Genomic DNA, 23,275 nt, shown 5'->3' with positions numbered 1-23,275 from the left:
CTACTGGCTAGTGTTTATAAGGAGCTTGTGTTCTCACGAACCAAACATTCTGGACTATGATACAACGCACTTACATACGATCTTTAGTTGTGGTATTGTCTTTGGAATTGTCATATGGGTCTTTTGACTTTTTGGTGTGTAAAACTGTTCTTTAACATAATAAATCACATTTTATGGTTTGTCAGTATCATGGATGACAACAATTAGAATTATTTACAATACACGTTATTACAAAATTACAATTTTTTGGTATTTGTTGTGAACAGTTGCACTGTACACGAATTGTTGGTTGTATAACAGCGATGTTTTCTTTGGGGAATAAATTTTGTTATTACAAAAATTGTGCATCAATAAATACCAAATATTACATTGTTACAGTTGAGTTACAGTTAGGAATGTAAACACGTAAGGGATATTACATTATATTGGAGTGTGAATTTGTTTACTATTGGGACACTTTGTGGTTAGTAGCAAGTTTACTGTATTGTGTAAAGTTTAAGAGTGGTGATGTGCTCAGTTGCAATTGGTCATTTAGAACCAGCTGGGGATTTAAGGCTAAGTGTTTCTTAGTTTCAAGTGCTTCTAGTTGACTGAGTTTTCTGCCTTTGTAAACTATAGTGTGATTATAATTAAACTTCCGCTATTTGAGCCAGTGGAGATGGAAAACTATTTACGGTATGGCTACCAAACATGGTAAGAATGATGTTCAGACTGTGGACTGCCGGATCTGATTTGGTGGCAGTGTAGACATCATACTTGCCGTTAAGCGTTGGTACTGGTACGGCTACGGAGCGTTGAAACTCAAGCATCAATCTGCATTAGAGCTGCAGACAGTCAACAGCAGTCTGCACAAGGCGAGCAGGACTTTACTCGTAAGGCTGTTGTAACAAAACAACAGCAGTAGTGCTGCTGACCTTCGCGCGTTAAAGGAATACGGAGAAATCCTCTTTCTGCACCGAGGTTGAAGAACATGATTCGGAAGTTCTAATTAACTGGCGATTTGCGAATTTCTTCTCGGAGAGGCACTTCAAATTATTGACGAAGTACATGTTGCCACGGCTGACAATGCTGGACTCACTGTGCGATCTTCAAGCAGTACACGAGCTGTGTTACGACAGCTGAACGTTCCACGGTGTGCCGTTCGAAAATTGGTGCGAACAACTGTGAAATAGTACTCGTACAAACTTTCAGGTTGTCGTGGATGCAGATGGTCGTCACACAGAGCGACGTTTGTAACCTCGAACATAAACGTGGTAAGCAACTAACGTGTGTTACCCTTTCAGTTGGAAATTAAAATATGTTTCTTTCAATGGTTTATTCGTTATTTCCCTTCCGCGTGTCCATACAAATGTTTCAACAAAGTTTCATTGTCCTACGATCACTCGTTTTTCATGGAGGCCCTTCAGGTATCGAATGTTTAGTTACAGCCACTGTCTATTTTCAGCAAAAGCAACTATCATTATTTTCGCGCGATACAGATTGGTATTAGAACGGAGCATACTAGGTTGGTGCATGAGATTGTAGCGTTTTTGTTTTTGATGTTGTTATTCTGGCTACTATGGGTTTATTGGTCAATTTTAAGTTTTTATTTGCAGTTCACTGTTGCTGGATGAGTTTACGTATTGTTATTTTCTATTTTGGAGATAGTGAGTGGAGCTGTAGACGCTAGAAGATGTGATGCTACGTAAAGATATCGGAACATTTCTTACATGTTCATCTGTTTGAATTCATCACAGGGGTGACAACAGCGGACGGAGCCAGAAACATTTGCGCCGTTAATGGGGATAATGACATCGGATAGAGCGTGACAAGAAAATGGTTTTCTCGATTAAGGAGGATCGTTTTGACATTAGTGACTCTCCACTTTCAGAAAGGCTTTCGGGGTTTGATGAAGATCGTTTAGACGCATTAATCCGCAATGATCCTCGACATTGTATTCGAAAACTGGCAAATATGGCGAACTGTGATCGTTGCGCCATCGTGCGACATTTTCACGCACTGAGAAAGGTTCAAAAATCGGATGTATGGGTATCCCATGCTGTAAGCCGAAATCTCAAAAAACTGGCTCTGAGCACGATGGGACTTAACATCTGTGGTCATCAGTCCCCTAGAACTTAGAACTACGTAAACCTAGCTAACCTAAGGACATTACACACATCCATGCCCGAGGCAGGATTCGAACCTGCGACCGTAGCAGTCGCGCGGTTCCGGACTGAGCGCCTAGAAACGCTAGACCACCGCGGCCGGCCCGAAATCTCAGAAATCAGCGGGTGACCATATGTGCATCTACCAGCTCGTCTTCAGTTAGCTAGTGAACAATACCACCGATTCCTATACCGTTTCATTGCTGGTGAAGGGAAATGGTATCTTTATGCTAACATAACGAGAAGAGCGGAACGATTAAGCCCAAACAAAGCAGCAAGTATCCCTACCTGTGCACATCCACAAAAGATAATGTTACGCATCTGGTGGAACAGCGACAGTGTGGTGTGCTACGAATTGCTTCCCCGAGGCGTAACCATCACTGCTGACATTTGTTGCCAACAGCTGAGACATCTTGCAGACGCAATCCAAGAACAAACATCAGGAAGACCGCGTGAAGTGATGTTACTCCACGGTGACGCTCGCCCGCATTCTGCTAGACTGACAAAATGCACTATACGCGAGTTGGATTCGGAAGTCATTCCGCACCCACCTTACTAAACTGATCTTGCACTCTCAGATTCTCACCTTTTCCGCTCTCTATCGAACATCTCTCAAAGAACTTCCTTTCGGGATGAGAATGCACTCCGAACATGGCTCGTCTGAAACCCAAGTTACCCAGCTTTGGCAGACAGTGGTAAATAGTGAAGGAAAAAATATATGTTCGATGACTAAGTGTCTGTTATGTGCGTAGATAGTGTTTATTAAACTTATGGAAAAATGCTACGGACTTATGCACCAACCCAGTAGTCATACAGAAACATATTAACTGCAGCGTCAGTGAGCTTTGAAAATTAGATCAACAGTTTGTTGTGTGAAAGAGAGGCTTAAAAATTTAGCTGCTCGAATAACTGTAATCTGATGCAAGTTACTCACAAATAGAAGGAACAAACTGAGTGAAAAATCGTTATGAATAAGTGGCAGAACTCTTATTTGGGAAGTTAGTGGTGCAACATCCAGTCCAGATATCCTATTTTAGAATTAGCGAGGAAACCTGAATCATTTCGAATGATTTTCTGTGAAACAGCCACAGTCGTCTTCTTTCAAATTTTTATCCGATCGCCCATGTTCTCCCTTTCTACTGACCTCTACGTTGACGGACACCTAAATTCCAAAGTTTCTTTACTATTCCTGTACTCTAGTTTTTTGAATAGTTCTTTACTGAACGACATCTATGTTGCAGTCAGTGGACGTCATTTGCAGATTTTTTTTTTTTTAAAAAAAACGCTTGTTGGCGTTGTGGCTCACTTCTTGATGGTCATCTTAGCCTGGTCTTTCACTGTACTATGATTGCCTTCAAATACCAACAAAAATTTCGTGTGAAATTGGAATCTGAAAGTGTTTTTGTTTCAGGTTGAAATGTGTGAGAAATCTTATGGGACTTAACTGTTAAGGTCAGCAGTCCCTAAGCTTGAACACTACTTAACATAAATTATCCTAAGGACAAACACACACACCCATGCCCGAGGGAGGACTCGAACCTCCGCCAGGATCAGCCGCACAGTCCTTGACAGCAACGCCCTAGACCGCTCGGCTAATCCCGCGCGGCTGTGTTTCAGGTGCTCCCTCAATTATTCAGTAGCATTTAGGTCTAGTCAGTCTCGAGAACATTCGAGATATCTCGACGTAGCTCTCTTTGGACTAGTGTATTTTTGTGAATATTATCCGCTTCGTTCGTGGAAAAATAAAACGTCATAATGAGTTGATTGTATTTCGAGTACAGTGTTATGGAATTGATCTCACTCAATAAGTAGCTGTTGTCCTGAAGGATATGACGCCTCGCTAACGAAGAATATTTTCCAACGGAAATTTAAAAGATATATATGCATCATCCAAAGCTCATTTATGAGAAAGATTACAAGAGGGATCCTTAATTACAAAAGTTTCCTTGATGACATCATTTACTATGAGCATGGTGAATGTAATTTTGTCTACAGTAGTGTTCCACTCTAGGTAATATTAACATAGTAAAATACAGTTCAGGAGAGTTCTTTAACTGTTAAAGGCAGGCACTCTTAAACAGCATTTACACTGTGTGAGACTTTCTTAGTGGAAGAGTTCGAAGAGACTGTTTCGAGAGACGGTCTTATTTACAAACAGGGTAGCGTTCTGCCAGTCGTGAACTCGTAAGCGGAGAATTTACAAAAATATAACCATGTAGCGTTCAGCTGCTCTTTCTACTTCCCGCTGCTGCACCCACGTTCGCCTTCTACACGATGATGTATTTGAACAAGAAAACAAAACGACATTGCCGCTAGCCGAACAAGAATTTACTGTTTCAAAAATGTTCAAATGCGTGTGAAATCTTATGGGACTTAACTCTTAACTGCTAAGGTCTTCAGTCCCTAAGCTTACACACTACTTAGCGTAAATTATCCTAAGGAAGAACACACACACCCATGCCCGAGGGAGGACTCGAACCTCCGCCGGGACCAGCCGCACAGTCCATGACTGCAGCGCCTGAGACCGCTCGGCTGAACCCGCGCGGCTTGACTGTTTCGACAGTTTATGAGCGAAACGGCAGAGAAATACAAGGAACATCATCTGCATGACTGAGGAAGATTTTGAACATCTGGCATCACTGAAGATTTGGGTATGAAGCTGAGAGAAGCTGTTACTGTTCAACAAAGGCAGGATACTTTCTCGTGTCGAACACTGGGATCCACTGTGACAGAGGATTTATATACAAGTTTAAAATATTCTTCAGACTATCAATAAGGAATTATCGCAGCGGTCTGTGATGAGCTGATTGAAGTATCTGAGGAATACAAAAAGATAAGAAATACCATTAAGAAATGTTACACATTTGAAAACATATACACTGTTCAGTCACATTAATGTATCCACCTATCAAATCCCTGACTAACCGCCTTTGGCAGCGTGGAATGCTGCAAGACATGCAGGAAGAGTCACTGAGGGTTTAGACGGTACCGAATGGGATGTGGAGAAACAGGAGCCATCCCGGCTCCATTACCATGGCCAGATGCGATATGTTTCTCGGGTACGTGTCGATGTTGGGAAGAGCCCCATCGAGGTGGTGGCACGGATCCTCAGTTGGGCTTAAATCCGGAGAGTTCGGTAGCCAGGGGAGTAAGGTATGCTCATTCTCATACTCTTCCAATCATACACATACAACGCGAGCTGTATGGCATGCTGCGTCGTCCTGCTGGTATATGTCATTGTGCTGACGAAAACAAACTGCATGTAAGGGTGGACGTGGTCCTCAAGGGTAGATGCAGCCTTTCGTTGAACCATTGTTTCTCCCAAAATGTTTAGATCAGCTAGGGAATGCCATGAAAACATTTCCCAAACCATAATGCATGTAGATTGTTTCCTTTCAGACATTTCAAGCCGTACACACAAACGGACATCTGTCCAATGGAACATAAAATTTGATTCATCTGAAATACCACCTGTCGGCTCTTAGTGGACTTCCAGTTGCTCTATTGACGTGAAAATTCCAGATTTCGTCGTCAACGAACAGCAGTCATCATGAACCGTTGAGCAGACACAGTTGGTAGCCCTTGATTCGTCTGGGCGGTCAGTTGCTCCACAGTTTCATCACGTGTATTCAGCCATACACATCTCCGCAGCCGTCTTCATCCCTGTCATCCATGGCCCGAGATGCGCGACAGTTGTTTCGGTGCCAGTTTAGGATTGCACCATTTTTCCATACGCGGTATACGTTAATCACGGTGGCACGCGAACGTACAAACTAGCCGTTTCGGAAATTCTTCACTCTTGGCCCGAAAGTCAATGATCATTCTCTTTTAGATGTCAAAAAAAGTCTCGGTTTCCGAATTACAACAAGGAATGCACTTTTTACCGCATCCCCCGACACGCTTTATATACCCAACACTGCTAGTGCTGCCACCTGCCATTGTGAGTGGTTATTGCGCTTTGACGTCGAACATAGCTCGTGGTTACATTAACGTTACCGGACCGTGTATTTGTAGCATTATAACTGTTCCACATTTAATCAAAGAGCTCGTTCCAGCCTAAAAGAAAAATAATTTTATTTACAAATTTTGAAAAGGAAATATTTCTGCGAGTAGGTAATAATGACAGAAACTGATCACATTCTGCTTCGAAAAAAACTCCATCTTTTAGAACTATCAAGGAGAAAGATTCACAACGTTTTTGCCTATGCTGAGTGTCTTATAGATGCTATAACCCTGTGCTGAGAGCTATTGTTTTATAAGCTGTGATGATGCACTCAACTGTGGTAGCATCGATAGCGAAATCGTTATGAAACGTACTTCTATAGGATGGTATAACAGAAGCCATGCAGGCCGAATGTAGGTTGCATTTTTTTTTTTTTTTGAGAAATCTATCGAATTGCCACAAACCAGTGCGGACGATGTGCTGCAAGCTCTTGAGGAATTAGATGCTGTCAGAGCAAGGGCTTACAACACCTCAGTATGTAGCACAGCCAAAAAATATATTAAACACACATGTGGTGAATGAACCTTATCTTTGATCTGAATATTGATCTGTGTTACGATTGAAAGTGTAAATGATTGTTACGGTTTATACTTGTTGTAAGGTCAATACATAAAGCTTGTCTAAGGCTAAAGAACAATGGCTATTGAGCCATCTGTAGCCACTTGGTGACCAATTATCTGTTCTCTTTTCTCTCGCTACCTTCGGCCTCCGTCTAACGATTTTCCTGACGTTTCACCAACACAAATAGCTATTGTCATGGCAGCGACTCTTTTGTATAGAACACGCCCAGTTTCTTTCCCATCCTGACCAAGTGCGATGGTGTGCTCCACCTCTAATGTCCTTGCCGCCTCCGGCGTTAGTCCTTGTTTCCTTCAGATGCCAATGAGTAACGCATATCGGTAATTCTACTGAAATTTTGTATTTGGCCTTTCTTTCTTTCTTTCTTGGGCCTTTGTCCTGCGTTACACTGGTTAGCCTTATTATTACGGATTTGACAGTGTTAGTTGCAGAGGGTGGCCAGACGCCCTTCCTTCCACCACCCTGAACTCCTCGGGATATAAGGAGTGTACCCCATCTGTCTGCGTCTAGTGTAAATCATGAAAGAGTGCGAACATGTTTCTAATGTCTGTGAGTCATGTAACTGAGGCGAAACCTAGGGACCAACCCGTTATTCACCTAGCGGTATGTGGAAAACCGCCTGAAAACCATTTCCAGGCTGCCCGGTATACCGGAGCTCGTCGTTAATACTCAGGGCGGATTCGATCCGGGGACGGCGCACCTACCCGAGTCCAGGAAGCAGCGCATTAGTGCTCTCGGCTAACCTGGCGGGGTTTTGTATTTGATCTGTAAAGCTGCAAACAGAACAAGAAACTAGCTCAATGGAAACAGCTGTACTATTCTTGCACTGGAAGTTAGGAGCCAAATTACAACTATATGTGAGACGGTTGTGTGACTAGTTCACGATCCACAGCTCACCATTTTAAGTCAATGTATAGGCTTCGAATAGCGCTGCATTGCCTCATGGACCAATGAAAATATTAATTCTGTCAATGTTCTTGTTCTTATGGTAGTCATAACTCCCGAGACTGGGTGATACAGCGTATATACATTTCAATGTTCTTTCTGTGTTCAAGCCCTGGTCTACGCTTACAGCCTTTACCATCCACTCTTCCCTTCCCTGTCAACCAATCCTTGGTAGCTCAGGACGTATTCTGTGAAATACATTCTGTGAATCTGTCTCTTTACTTACTCATGGCGGGCTTAGTGGTCTATCGGTAAAGGGCTTAGTGGTCTATCGGTAATGTGTATGCCTGGAAACAGAGAGGTCGAATGAAACGACACGTGGTTCGGATTCCACCTTAAACTGTAGATCATCTGTCCCCGTGTGGAAAACTAGGTTGGATTACGGACATGCAAGCCGCTGAAGTGGAGTCCAATTGAAAGACTTGCACTGGGCCACTGATCCGCCCGCAAGCATTATTATACGTTGATCAAGTTATAGTCCGCCTCGATAGCTGAGTGGTGCCAGCACAGTAGCTTAGCGTGTTCAGTCAGAGGGATAGCTGCCCTCTGTAATAAAAAAAACTGAGTGAACGGATCAACAATGGACTTACACAAGTGTAATGGGACGTACGCCCTGAATAAATACCATGACCAACAACGAACAAAATGAGATTTTAAAAAAATTGTCAGCGTGACGGGATGCCATGCTAAGGGGCCCGGGTTCGATTCCCGACTGGGTCGGAGATTTTCTGCGATCAGGGACTGAGTGTTGTCTTCATCATCATCATATAATCCCCAACGACGCCCAAGTCGCCGAAGTGGGGTCAACCCAAATGACTTGCACCAGGCGACCGTCTACCCGATGGGAGGCCCTAGTCACACGACATTTCATTTTCATCACCTTTTGCCATGAAACATTTTGCCCCTTTCGACTCAGTATCTCTTCCACATCTGATCTACATCCGCAGTCTGCAAACCACTGTCAGGTGCATGGTTCAAAGTACTTCGCACTAGGCAGCCTTCCCGTTCCACTAACGTATTAAACGCGAGAAGCGTGATTGTTTCAACGCCTCTGGGCATGAGAGCGATACGTAGGGGTTGTAGCATATTCCCAGATTCATCACTTGGAGCTGGTTCTTGAAGCCTTGGAAAGGCTTCCTCGGGATAGGTTTGCGTCTGTCTTCAAGCGTGTGCCAGTCAAGTTTCTTCAGCAACTCTATGACACTTCTCAACGGTTATCCGATAAAAACATCAAGATAACATGCATTATTCTTCTGTAACACCAAATTTCAAAAGCTTCCACTATCTTATGGTCTCTATTGTAGTCCACTTATCGCTTCCACGCAAGGCTGCAATCCAGAAGAACACCTGATATTTAGATTTATGTTCTTTGTTAGTATATTTCTCGTTTAGAGGAAAGATATTTTTGCTATTGTCATCGGTATTAACTGCACGAAAAATTTGACTTACTGTTCACCATGGTCTTCGCGCACGTGTCTATTTTGCAATAAGTTTGTCGTTTGGAAATCTGCTGTCACTAGTGGTTAAGACAAAGTTCGCCTGATCTGAATGGAAAGAGAACGATGAAAACTGGCTGCCACTCTGGGGTCTGTATATGCCCTTCCGGAGCCAGAAGCTAATGGCTCAAAAACGGATACTGTATAGTTAAAATCTTCAGCGTTCTTTCGCAGGCTCTAATCCTGCCTCGGGCATGGATGTGTGTGATGTCCTTAGGTTAGTTAGGTTTAAGTAGTTCTAAGTTCTAGGGGACTGATGACCACAGCAGTTGATTCCCATAGTGCTCAGAGCCATTTGAACCATTTTTTTTCAGCGTTCTTAAGCCTCGTCATATTTGTTCTGTAGGACACACGTTTCGACCCTCGGGTCGGATAATTTTCAAGGTCTTGTGGCGAACACAGTTAACTGAACAGTGTGCAAGAAGATCCCAGTTGAGGGGTCGAAAATTCGATCACTCAGAGGAAATATGGCGCTGCCTAACAACCCACACGATCAAATGAAACTAAATGATTCCAGAGACCTTCCCAAGTCTCAAACATCTGAAGCGACGAACGAAAATTTGTACCAAGGCCAGGATTCGAACCCAGGTCTCCCGCTCACTAGTTATTCAAAAATTGCCATTTTTGCCTCAGAAGTTTCATCAATAAATCAGTATTACAATGAACTTCGTTCAGATGTGTGTTACACTTATTACACAATAGATTACAGACTAGTCTGACTCACTTTTTCAGATGCGACACCAACAAATGTATTCCGTTATGATTTACAAAGGTTGTTCGTTCTTCGATTGACTTTGATGCAAACCACAGGTATTTGATAATTCCTATGGAGAGCAAGTGCACTTACGTGACGCAGAATTAAAGAACTTTTTGTATGGGATCTTCGCTCGAAATGATTTCTCTATTAGTCTTTAGCATCTCGGGAGCATTTTTAATATTTTTCTTAAAAAGTTTAACCTGCCTGTAAAAATTACATATTACTAATGGTGGAATAATTTTTACGGTGTACATGCATCTTTATTCTTCATCAACAAAGACTTGATCATAAAGTGTCTGATCAGTCTGCCCTCCTCAAGAATGAATAATGTAAAGAAGAGAACGCGGACGGGGTTTGAACCACTATCGCCAGCGTCGTAACCGTGTACCATGGCTGCAGCGATAAGCGGTTGGAATATCAATAACGTTACGGGTATGGGAAGCATGAATAAAATTTCAACAGCGATTTGCTTGGGAAGTAGAGGCAGTAGCAAGGAAAGCGGATAGCCAGGTCGTCAAGTCAGATCGCTCTATAAATACCTAAGAATCATCAAAATACGCAATGAATAGATTTGATAAGCCACTTGTAAGTCTATGTTCAGCATAGAACTCTCTTACTGATGAACTGCACTGGGTGTACAAAACGCACGGGAAGCCACTGGATTCAAAAAACGGCCGGCGGCCGCTGTAACCAACGCGGTTCATTTGTTTCCTTACTGTCCTGCTAGAAATGGACTGACGCTCCATATTGGAATCGACTCCGACAGGTATCACAGCAGAGTGCCGATAGCCTTGTGTGGCTATACCGAGGTGACATGACGCCCGTTCTTCAAACATTTGTGTCGACCTACGGGGCCGTTTACACGTGAGAAAACATTGGCTCCACTGTTGGTTCCGGAGACCTGAATTCTTGTGTAATTTGATATGGAGTGACTCATGAGTCTAGAACTAACTACCACCCCACATTCCAAGACGGTTCACTGATGACGTGCTGCTACGTTCGTAATATGCCCCTCTGCAAGCGATCTGGCAACGCTGTGTTGTTCTACTTGTGTGGAACGGTGTGTTCATCCCTTCCAGATTCCGAGTACGAGTTTCAGCTCCGTACAGCCATCACGTAATTTTTGAGGGGGAAAATTTTGGTTTTGTTGCGTGTCACGAAGATAGAACAGTGGGATTTAGACCAACGTTATGACATCGAGTTTTGTATTAAATCTGGGGAATCCGCGAGTGTGAGCTTTGGAAAGTTGAAACAGGCTTGTGAGGAACATTCCTTATCAAGAACATAAGTTTTTCGCGGGCGTAAATCATTTATGGAAGGCCGACAAAGCGTTGAAGGTGAATCTCAATCAAGAAGACCTCCAAAATCAAAAACCGACGAAAATGTCGAACGTGTGCTTGCTCTTTTGAGATCGGATCGACGTATAGCAGTAAGGATGATGGGTATTTTACAAAGATGTCCTTAAAATGCTCAGTCAAAGGGTTCCGACAAGTGGCTGCTACAGCATGACGACGTCCCATGTCACACGGCCACTTCAACCACGGAATTTTTGACCTCAAAAGGCATTCCTGTGGTTCCACAGCCGCCCCCCCCCCCTCCTGTTCACCTGATCTGTACCCTCGTGACTTGTTTCTTTTCCCGAAACTGAAAAATGTCTTGAAAGGACGTCAGTTTGGGACGCCTGAGAACACTGAAAAGAATGTAACCGACATATTAAAGGCCCAACATGTCAAAGCCTTTCAGCGGCGCTACCAAGACAACGACTCCGCCGGTGTGTAGCTGCCGGAGGGAACTACTTTGAAGGGGAGAATATTGTTGCTTGAATAAAAAAAAATTTGGTTCATAAAAGATCAATCTCATTACTTTCCTCACACGCCTCGTGCACTTACTCCATACGTCGCATCAAGCCGCAACATTAAGCCGTCAGACGTCACACGTCTCCGAATTCCCGAGACTTTCGGCCACTCGGTTTACAAAGCTAGCTTTTTCCTTGCGGTGTACAATGAAGGCATCCTCTTCTTCTTTGATCTTCCGGTTACTCATGATGCTCTGGCTCTTCGCCCTGTACTAGCCAGCAGATGTGTTCGACTTTCACTGGCTCACCCGCGAGAAGCGGCTGTTGACAAGAGACTGCCGATATTTCTTCCTGATCGGCCCCAGCGGAATATTGATCGGCGCGCTGTTTGCCTGCCAGATACTGCGTCGTGTTGACTCTGGTTTCTTGCTCTGGGGTGCCTCGTAGGCTGCCGCGGTGCCTGGTGTGAGCCCCTCGCACAAATTGAAATCACGCGCGACCATCGGCCGCGATTTACGGCCTCACTACCAGCGGCTCCGTCCGGCCGACTCAATGAAAGTCCAGGCCGTTGTTTACTGCCCTCGTATTTTCGCCGCTCAGCTTCGATGTAGTCAGAGAGAGACGGAGTTGTCAGGCTGGCCGAAACCTGTCCACATATCACCCACTCTGAATATACAGTGTACCACAGACTACGGCCTCTGGTGCGGCTTTTGTTGCACAGAGGGCCGTAACAGTATCGTCGGATTTTGATTATAAATGGCAGTACTAGTTATTTGCAAGCCAAGATGAGCCGAATACATGATACACTTCATCTCAAAGCATTTCAGTCAGGTACCCTGCAGGAAAATATAACAGTCTCTGCTTACAAATTCACGCCTCTTCTCTATACACTGAGGTGACAAAAGTCATGAGATAACAACATACACACATAGAAATGGTATCGCGTACACAAGGTACAAAAGGGCAGCGCATTGGCGGAGCTGTCATTTGTATTCAGGTGATTCATACGAAAAGCTTCCCGTCGTGATTATGACCGCACTATTTGAATTAACAGACTTTGAACGCAAAATGGTAGTTGGGGCTAGAGGCATGGGGCATTGCTTTTCGGATATCGTCAGGGAATTCAATATTCTGAGATTCACGATGTCGAGTGTGTGCCAACAATGCCAAATATCAAGTGTTCCAATGATGAATTCTTCTCGGTTTATCAGTCGCGTGGTGGCGTCGTCTCGTCGAATCATTTCAATGAGTTTCGTACCCATCATCTTCTGGCGAAGCTAGCAGCACGACATCGCCTGAAGCGCCTCTTCCGGGCTCGTGAACATACCTTTCGGACCCTAAGAAGACTGGAAAGTCATGACCTGCTCTGATGAGTTCCAGTTTCAGTTGGTAAGTGCTGATGGTAGCGTTCGAGAGTGGGGCATACTCCACCCAAGCCATGGACCCAAGTTGTCAACAAGGCACTGTGAGAGCTGAAGTTAAAATCTTCTGGGTTATTAGGCCGCGTCATATTTTTTCTAAAATGATTCTCAGGATCTTCTGGTGACCACTACTGCTAGAACTGCGAGTTCTAGCATTAGTGGACACCAGAAGATCCTGAGGAAGACACCAGCAGAGGGGTCGAAACGTCGATCATTTTAGAAGAAACATGACGCGGCCTAATAACCCAGAAGATTTTAACTTCAGTGACAACGGCCACGAAAGCCTGCAGACTTACATTGTGAAAGCTGTTGGTAGCTCCATAATGGTGTGGGCTGTGTTTACAGGGGAATGGACTTGGTCCTCTGCTCCAACAGAACCGGTCACTGACTGGAAACGTTTTTGCTCGGCTACTTGGAGACCATTTTCAGCCCTTCGTGGGCTTCATTTTACCGAACAACGAAGAATTATTTTATGTCAATGCGCCAAGTCACCGGGTCAGAATTGTTCACGACTGGTTTGAAGGACCTTCTGGAGAATTCGAGGGAATAATTTGGCCACCCAGATCGCCCGACACGGAACTCAATGGAAGGATCATTTCGTGTACAAAGTCCTGTATCTGCAACATTTTGCAATAATGGACGGCTATACAGGCAGCATGGCACAGTATTTCCGCAAGGGACTTCCATCGACTTGTTCAGTGCATGACACGTCGAGTTGCTACACTACGCCTGAAACGATATTACGAGGTCACCTCAGTGTAAAATCTAAAGCCTTCGCCAACTACACTCATTATCAGGACTAACTGACGTGACGCTCGCAACTAACTCCGTGATACCAGGTGTTGTCTGTGGCGTCGTTATGAGATATCTGAACAAAGATTTTGACAGTGACATGAGATACATGACGAATTATCTTCTATTCACCAGCAGTCACATCATTTTAAACTATAAAATATATCGTTAAATTTGTTCCGTTGGAAGAACTGCTCTTGGTTAATAGAGACGACCAGGGGTCCCGTGCGAAACTTTAGCACATTTATAAGGGAAGTTGCGGGAATGAAAAAAAAAATCTTTAAAAATGAGCCGAACAACGTGAAAAAGGAGTCGTGAATTTATGATACAACCTTCTATATATATTTTCATGTACATAATTTTGAACAAAATTCTCTACTGAGCATTACAATACGTAAGAACGTAATCTACATCTACATCTACATCTACATTGATACTCCGCAAGCCACCCAACGGTGTGTGGCGGAGGGCACTTTACGTGCCACTGTCATTACCTCCCTTTCCTGTTCCAGTCGCGTATGGTTCGCGGGAAGAACGACTGTCTGAAAGCCTCCGTGCGCGCTCTAATCTCTCTAATTTTACATTCGTGATCTCCTCGGGAAGTATAAGTAGGGGGAAGCAATATATTCGATACCTCATCCAGAAACGCACCCTCTCGAAACCTGGCGAGCAAGCTACACCGCGATGCAGAGCGCCTCTCTTGCAGAGTCTGCCACTTGAGTTTATTAAACATCTCCGTAACGCTATCACGGTTACCAAATAACCCAGTGACGAAACGCGCCGCTCTTCTTTGGATCTTCTCTATCTCCTCCGTCAACCCGACCTGGTACGGATCCCACACTGATGAGCAATACTCAAGTATAGGTCGAACGAGTGTTTTGTAAGCCACCTCCTTTGTTGATGGACTACATTTTCTAAGCACTCTCCCAATGAATCTCAACCTGGTACCCGCCTTACCAACAATTAGTTTTATATGATCATTCCACTTCAAATCGTTCCGTACGCATACTCCCAGATATTTTACAGAAGTAACTGCTACCAGTGTTTGTTCCGCTATCATATAATCATACAATAAAGGATCCTTCTTTCTATGTATTCGCAATACATTACATTTGTCTATGTTAAGGGTCAGTTGCCACTCCCTGCACCAAGTGCCTATCCGCTGCAGATCTTCCTGTATTTCGCTACAATTTTCTAATGCAGCAACTTCTCTGTATACTACAGCATCATCCGCGAAAAGCCGCATGGAACTTCCGACACTATCTACTAAGTCATTTATATATATTGTGAAAAGCAATGGTCCCATAACACTCCCCTGTGGCACGCCAGAGGTTACTTTAACGTCTGTAGACGTCTCTCCATTGATAACAACATGCTGTGTTCTGTTTGCTAAAAACTCTTCAATCCAGCCACACAGCTGGTCTGATATTCCGTAGGCTCTTACTTTGTTTATCAGGCGACAGTGCGGAACTGTATCGAACGCCTTCCGGAAGTCAAGGAAAATAGCATCTACCTGGGAGCCTGTATCTAATATTTTCTGGGTCTCATGAACAAATAAAGCGAGTTGGGTCTCACACGATCGCTGTTTCCGGAATCCATGTTGATTCCTACATAGTAGATTCTGGGTTTCCAGAAATGACATGATACGCGAGCAAAAAACATGTTCTAAAATTCTACAAGAGATCGACGTAAGAGATATAGGTCTATAGTTTTGCGCATCTGCTCGACGACCCTTCTTGAAGACTGGGACTATCTGTGCTCTTTTCCAATCATTTGGAACCCTCCGTTCCTCTAGAGACTTGCGGTACACGGCTGTTAGAAGGGGGGCAAGTTCTTTCGCGTACTCTGTGTAGAATCGAATTGGAATCCCGTCAGGTCCAGTGGACTTTCCTCTATTGAGTGATTCCAGTTGCTTTTCTATTCCTTGGACACTTATTTCGATGTCAGCCATTTTTTCGTTTGTGCGAGGATTTAGAGAAGGAACTGCAGTGCGGTCTTCCTCTGTGAAACAGCTTTGGAAAAAGGTGTTTAGTATTTCAGCTTTACGCGAGTCATCCTCTGTTTCAATGCCATCATCATCCCGTAGTGTCTGGATATGCTGTTTCGAGCCACTTACTGATTTAACGTAAGACCAGAACTTCCTAGGATTTTCTGTCAAGTCGGTACATAGAATTTTACTTTCGAATTCAATGAACGCTTCACGCATAGCCCTCCTTACGCTAACTTTGACATCGTTTAGCTTCTGTTTGTCTGAGAGGTTTTGGCTGCGTTTAAACTTGGAGTGGAGCTCTCTTTGCTTTCGCAGTAGTTTCCTAACTTTGTTGTTGTACCACGGCGGGTTTTTCCCGTCCCTCACAGTTTTACTCGGCACGTACCTGTCTAAAACGCATTTTACGATTGCCTTGAACTTTTTCCATAAACACTCAACATTGTCAGTGTCGGAACAGAAATTTTCGTTTTGATCTGTTAGGTAGTCTGAAATCTGCCTTCTATTACTCTTGCTAAACAGATAAACCTTCCTCCCTTTTTTTATATTCCTATTAACTTCCATATTCAGGGATGCTGCAACGGCCTTATGATCACTGATTCCCTGCTCTGTACATACAGATTCGAAAAGTTCGGGTCTGTTTGTTATCAGTAGGTCCAATATGTTATCTCCACGAGTCGGTTCTCTGTTTAATTGCTCGAGGTAATTTTCGGATAGTGCACTCAGTATAATGTCACTCGATGCTCTGTCCCTACCACCCGTCCTAAACATCTGAGTGTCCCAGTCTATATCCGGTAAATTGAAATCTCCACCTAAGACTATAACATGCTGAGAAAATTTATGTGAAATGTATTCCAAATTTTCTCTCAGTTGTTCTGCCACTAATGCTGCTGAGTCTGGAGGTCGGTAAAAGGAGCCAATTATTAACCTAGTTCGGTTGTTTAGTGTAACCTCCACCCATAATAATTCACAGGAACTATCCACTTCTACTTCACTACAGGATAAACTACTACTAACAGCGATGAACACTCCACCACCGGTTGCATGCAATCTATCCTTTCTAAACACCGTCTGTACCTTTGTAAAAATTTCGGCAGAATTTATCTCTGGCTTAAGCCAGCTTTCTGTACCTATAACGATTTCAGCTTCGGTGCTTTCTATCAGCGCTTGAAGTTCCGGTACTTTACCAACGCAGCTTCGACAGTTGACAATTAGAATACCGATTGCTGCTTGTTCCCCGCATGTCCTGACTTTGCCCCGCACCCGTTGAGGCTGTTGCCCTTTCTGTACTTGCCCAAGGCCATCTAACCTAAAAAACCGCCCAGCCCACGCCACACAACCCCTGCTACCCGTGTAGCCACTTGTTGCGTGTAGTGGACTCCTGACCTATCCAGCGGAACCCGAAACCCCACCACCCTATGGCGCAAGTCGAGGAATCTGCAGCCCACACGGTCGCAGAACCGTCTCAGCCTCTGATTCAGACCCTCCACTCGGCTCTGTACCAAAGGTCCGCAGTCAGTCCTGTCGACGATGCTGCAGATGGTGAGCTCTGCTTTCATCCCGCTAGCGAGACTGGCAGTCTTCACCAAATCAGATAGCCGCCGGAAGCCAGAGAGGATTTCCTCCGATCCATAGCGACACACATCATTGGTGCCGACATGAGCGACCACCTGCAGATGGGTGCACCCTGTACCCTTCATGGCATCCGGAAGGACCCTTTCCACATCTGGAATGACTCCCCCCGGTATGCACACGGAGTGCACATTGGTTTTCTTCCCCTCTCTTTCTGCCATTTCCCTAAGGGGCCCCATTACGCGCCTGACGTTGGAGCTCCCAACTACCAGTAAGCCCACCCTCTGCAACTGCCCGGATCTTGCAGACTGAGGGGCAACCTCTGGAACAGGACAAGCAGCCATGTCAGGCCGAAGATCAGTATCAGCCTGAGACAGAGCCTGAAACCGGTTCGTCAGACAAACTGGAGAGGCTTTCCGTTCAGCCCTCCGGAATGTCTTTCGCCCCCTGCCACACCTTGAAACGACCTCCCACTCTACCACAGGTGAGGGATCAGCCTCAATGCGGGCAGTATCCCGGGCAACCACAGTCGTAGTCCGATCAGGGGATGCGTGGGACGAGCTGGCCGTCCCCGACAAACCCCCATCCCGACCCCCACAGTGATGCCCATTGGCAACAGCCTCAAGCTGTGTGACCGAAGCCAACACTGCCTGAAGCTGGGAGCGAAGGGATGCCAACTCAGCCTGCATCCGAACACAGCAGTTGCAGTCCCTATCCATGCTAAAAACTGTTTTGCTAAGAACGTCTGAACTAATCTACAGAGAGCGCAAACAAATCGACAAAATTTAAACGGTTATTAAAATACAAGATTGCCTAGTAAATGCAGTAATGCTGCTACTTGCGCACTGCTGACACTGCTCGGCGGCGGAAGGAGACTAAGCGAAATTACACTATTCAGGTACTAAAACACGATGCTACACTCTCAAATACTATAATACGCCCGAAATTTATGAATTAAACAATGCAATAACCAAAAACACGCAAAGAAATTAAGAATTAATCTATGTAACAAATGAGTGAGCTAGGAGTAAACGACTTGCTGCTCAGCTGCTTATCCAACGGCGGCAGGGAGCACACTGACTGCGACCAACCGACACTGGCCGTTCAAAACAAAACAGTAGACAAACGACTACGCGAATTTACACTATTCAGGTACTAAAACGCGATGCTACAACTCTCAAATACTATAATACGCTCGAAATTTATGAATTAAACAATGCAAGTACCAAAAACACGCAAAGAAATTAAGAATTAAACTATGTAACAAATGAGTGAGCTAGGAGTATACGACTTGCTGCTCAGCTGCTTATCCAACGGCTTTCTTTAAGGGACACAAAGACGTTAGTTGATTTACTTACCCTTGAAAAAGCTATATACTATTCTCCGTGAGTAAAGACAGGATTTGGTAAATACAAAATTGCTCTTTGAATCGTTTTTTACTGCTGCTTGTTTAGAGTGATCGGAAACGCAGTTTTAACGGGCAACTGACTTGTTGTCAGTTGAAAATGCATTCTTTGATCAGATGATGTTAATTTTATTCGTGATATTACAACAGTGTCAACGGTGTCAGTAAGCTGAGAACTAATTGTAAATTTACTGAACTTTGTTACAACGATGTGTGCTCAATTGACTAATCCTGTATAGCTTTCAAATTTCTTATTAACGTAACAGTAGTGTTTTTCTTTAGCGTAAGTTGATGTGGCAGTAATCCTGACGGATCAAATGACTCTTCATCGGACTTTGCGGAGTCACAAAAGTTTGTTGTCGTTGCGGTCTTCAGTCCTGAGACTGGTTTGATGCAGCTCTCCATGCTACTCTATCCTGTGCAAGCTTTTTCATCTCCCAGTACCTACTGCAACCTACATCCTTCTGAATCTGCTTTGTGTATTCATCTCTTGGTCTCCCTCTACAATTTTTACCCTCCACGCTGCCCTCCAATACTAAATTGGTGATCCCTTGATGCCTCAGAACATGTCCTACCAACCGATCCCTTCTTCTGGTCAAGTTGTGCCACAAACTTCTCTTCTCCCCAATCCTATTCAATACTTCCTCATTAGTTATGTGATCTACCCATCTAATCTTCAGCATTCTTCTGCAGGACCACATTTCGAAAGCTTCTATTCTCTTCTTGTCCAAACTATTTATCGTCCATGTTTCACTTCCATACATGGCTACACTCCATACGAATACTTTCAGAAATGACTTCCTGACACTTAAATCAATACTGGATGTTAACAAATTTCTCTTCTTCAGAAACGCTTTCCTTGCCATTGCCAGCCTACATTTTATATCCTCTCTACTTCGACCATCATCAGTTATTTTGCTCGCCAAATAGCAAAACTCCTTTACTACTTTAAGTGCCCCATTTCCTAATCTAATTCCCTCAGCATCACCCAACTTAATTAGACTACATTCCATTATCCTTGTTTTGCTTTTGTTGATGTTCATCTTATGTCCTCCTTTCAAGACACTGTCCATTCCATTCAACTGCTCTTCCAAGTCCTTTGCTGTCTCTGACAGAATTACAATGTCATCGGCGAACCTCAAAGTTTTTATTTCTTCTCCATGAATTTTAATACCTACTCCGAATTTTTCTTTTGTTTCCTTTACTGCTTGCTCAATATACAGATTGAACAACATCGGGGACAGGCTACAACCCTGTCTTACTCCCTTCCCAACCACTTCTTCCCTTTCACGTCCCTCGACTCTTATAACTGCCATCTGGTTTCTGTACAAATTGTAAATAGCCTTTCGCTCCCTGTATTTTACCCCTGCCACCTTTAGAAGTTGAAAGAGAGTATTCCAGTCAACATTGTCAAAAGCTATCTCTAAGTCTACAAATGCTAGAAACGTAGGTTTGCCTTTCCTTAATCTTTCTTCTAAGATAAGTCTTAAGGTCAGTATTGCCTCACGTGTTCCAGTGTTTCTACGGAATCCAAACTGATCTTCCCCGAGGTTGGCTTCTACTAGTTTTTCCATTCGTCTGTAAAGAATTCGTGTTAGTATTTTGCAGCTGTGACTTATTAAGCTGATAGTTCGGTAATTTTCACATCTGTCAACACCTGCTTTCTTTGGGATTGGAATTATTATATTCTTCTTGAAGTCTGAGGGTATTTCGCCTGTTTCATACATCTTGCTCACCAGATGGTAGAGTTTTGTCAGGACTGGCTCTCCCACGGCCATCAGTAGTTCCAATGGAATATTGTCTACTCCGGGGGCCTTGTTTCGACTCAGGTCTTTCAGTGCTCTGTCAAACTCTTCACGCAGTATCATATCTCCCATTTCATCTTCATCTACATCCTCTTCCATTTCCATAATATTGTCCTCAAGTACATCGCCCTTGTATAGACCCTCTATATACTCCTTCCACCTTCCTGCTTTCCCTTCTTTGCTTAGAACTGGGTTTCCATCTGAGCTCTTGGTATTCATACAAGTCGTTCTCTTATCTCCAAAGGTCTCTTTAATTTTCCTGTAGGCGGTATCTATCTTACCCCTAGTGAGATAGGCCTCTACATCCTTACATTTGTCCGCTAGCCATCCCTGCTTAGCCATTTTGCACTTCCTGTCGATCTCATTTTTGAGATGTTTGTATTCCTTTTTGCCTGTTTCACTTACCGCATTTTTATATTTTCTCCTTTCATCAATTAAATTCAGTATTTCTTCTGTTACCCAAGGATTTCTACTAGCCCTCGTCTTTTTACCTACTTGATCCTCTGCTGCCTTCACTACTTCATCCCTCAAAGCTACCCATTCTTCTTCTACTGTATTTATTTCCCCCATTCCTGTCAATTGCTCCCTTATGCTCTCCCTGAATCTCTGTACAACCTCTGGTTCTTTTAGTTTATCCAGGTCCCATCTCCTTAAATTCCCACCTTTTTGTAGTTTCTTCAGTTTTAATCTACAGGTCATAACCAATAGATTGTGGTCAGAGTCCACATCTGCCCCTGGAAATGTCTTACAATTTAAAACCTGGTTCCTAAATCTCTGTCTTACCATTATATAATCTATCTGATACCTTTTAGTATCTCCAGGGTTCTTCCATGTATACAACCTTCTTTCATGATTCTTAAACCAAGTGTTAGTTATGATTATGTTGTTCTCTGTGCAAAATTCTACAAGGCGGCTTCCTCTTTCATTTCTGTCCCCCAATCCATATTCACCAACTACACTCCTGGAAATGGAAAAAAGAACACATGGACACCGGTGTGTCAGACCCACCATACTTGCTCCGGACACTGCGAGAGGACTGTACAAGCAATGATCACACGCACGGCACAGCGGACACGCCAGGAACCGCGGTGTTGGCCGTCGAATGGCGCTAGCTGCGCAGCATTTGTGCACCGCCGCCGTCAGTGTCAGCCAGTTTGCCGTGGCATACGGAGCTCCATCGCAGTCTTTAACACTGGTAGCATGCCGCGACAGCGTGGACGTGAACCGTATGTGCAGTTGACGGACTTTGAGCGAGGGCGTATAGTGGGCATGCGGGAGGCCGGGTGGACGTACCGCCGAATTGCTCAACACGTGGGGCGTGAGGTCTCCACAGTACATCGATGTTGTCGCCAGTGGTCGGCGGAAGGTGCACGTGCCCGTCGACCTGGGACCGGACCGCAGCGACGCACGGATGCACGCCAAGACCATAGGATCCTACGCAGTGCCGTAGGGGACCGCACCGCCACTTCCCAGCAAATTAGGGACACTGTTGCTCCTGGGGTATCGGCGAGGACCATTCGCAACCGTCTCCATGAAGCTGGGCTACGGTCCCGCACACCGTTAGGCCGTCTTCCGCTCACGCCCGAACATCGTGCAGCCCGCCTCCAGTGGTGTCGCGACAGGCGTGAATGGAGGGACGAATGGAGACGTGTCGTCTTCAGCGATGAGAGTCGCTTCTGCCTTGGTGCCAATGATGGTCGTATGCGTGTTTGGCGCCGTGCAGGTGAGCGCCACAATCAGGACTGCATACGACCGAGGCACACAGGGCCAACACCCGGCATCATGGTGTGGTGAGCGATCTCCTACACTGGCCGTACACCACTGGTGATCGTCGAGGGGACACTGAATAGTGCACGGTACATCCAAACCGTCATCGAACCCATCATTCTACCATTCCTAGACCGGCAAGGGAACTTGCTGTTCCGCATGTATCCCGTGCCACCCAACGTGCTCTAGAAGGTGTAAGTCAACTACCCTGGCCAGCAAGATCTCCGGATCTGTCCCCCATTGAGCATGTTTGGGACTGGATGAAGCGTCGTCTCACGCGGTCTGCACGTCCAGCACGAACGCTGGTCCAACTGAGGCGCCAGGTGGAAATGGCATGGCAAGCCGTTCCACAGGACTACATCCAGCATCTCTACGATCGTCTCCATGGGAGAATAGCAGCCTGCATTGCTGCGAAAGGTGGATATACACTGTACTAGTGCCGACATTGTGCATGCTCTGTTGCCTGTGTCTCTGTGCCTGTGGTTCTGTCAGTGTGATCATGTGATGTATCTGACCCCAGGAATGTGTCAATAAAGTTTCCCCTTCCTGGGACAATGAATTCACGGTGTTCTTATTTCAATTTCCAGGAGTGTATGTTTCCTTCTCTCCCTTTTCCTACACTCGAATTCCAGTCACCCATGACTATTAAATTTTCGTCTCCCTTCACAATCTGAATAATTTCTTTTATTTCATCATACATTTCTTCAATTTCTTCGTCTTCTGCAGAGCTAGTTGGCATATAAACATGTACTACTGTAGTAGGTGTGGGCTTCGTATCTATCTTGGCCACAATAATGCGTTCACTAT

This window comes from Schistocerca serialis, chromosome 2, assembly GCF_023864345.2.
Source record: "Schistocerca serialis cubense isolate TAMUIC-IGC-003099 chromosome 2, iqSchSeri2.2, whole genome shotgun sequence".
Lineage (NCBI taxonomy): Eukaryota > Metazoa > Arthropoda > Insecta > Orthoptera > Acrididae > Schistocerca > Schistocerca serialis.
The sequence above is the reverse complement of the archived record's forward strand: the minus strand, read 5'-3'. Positions refer to the sequence as shown.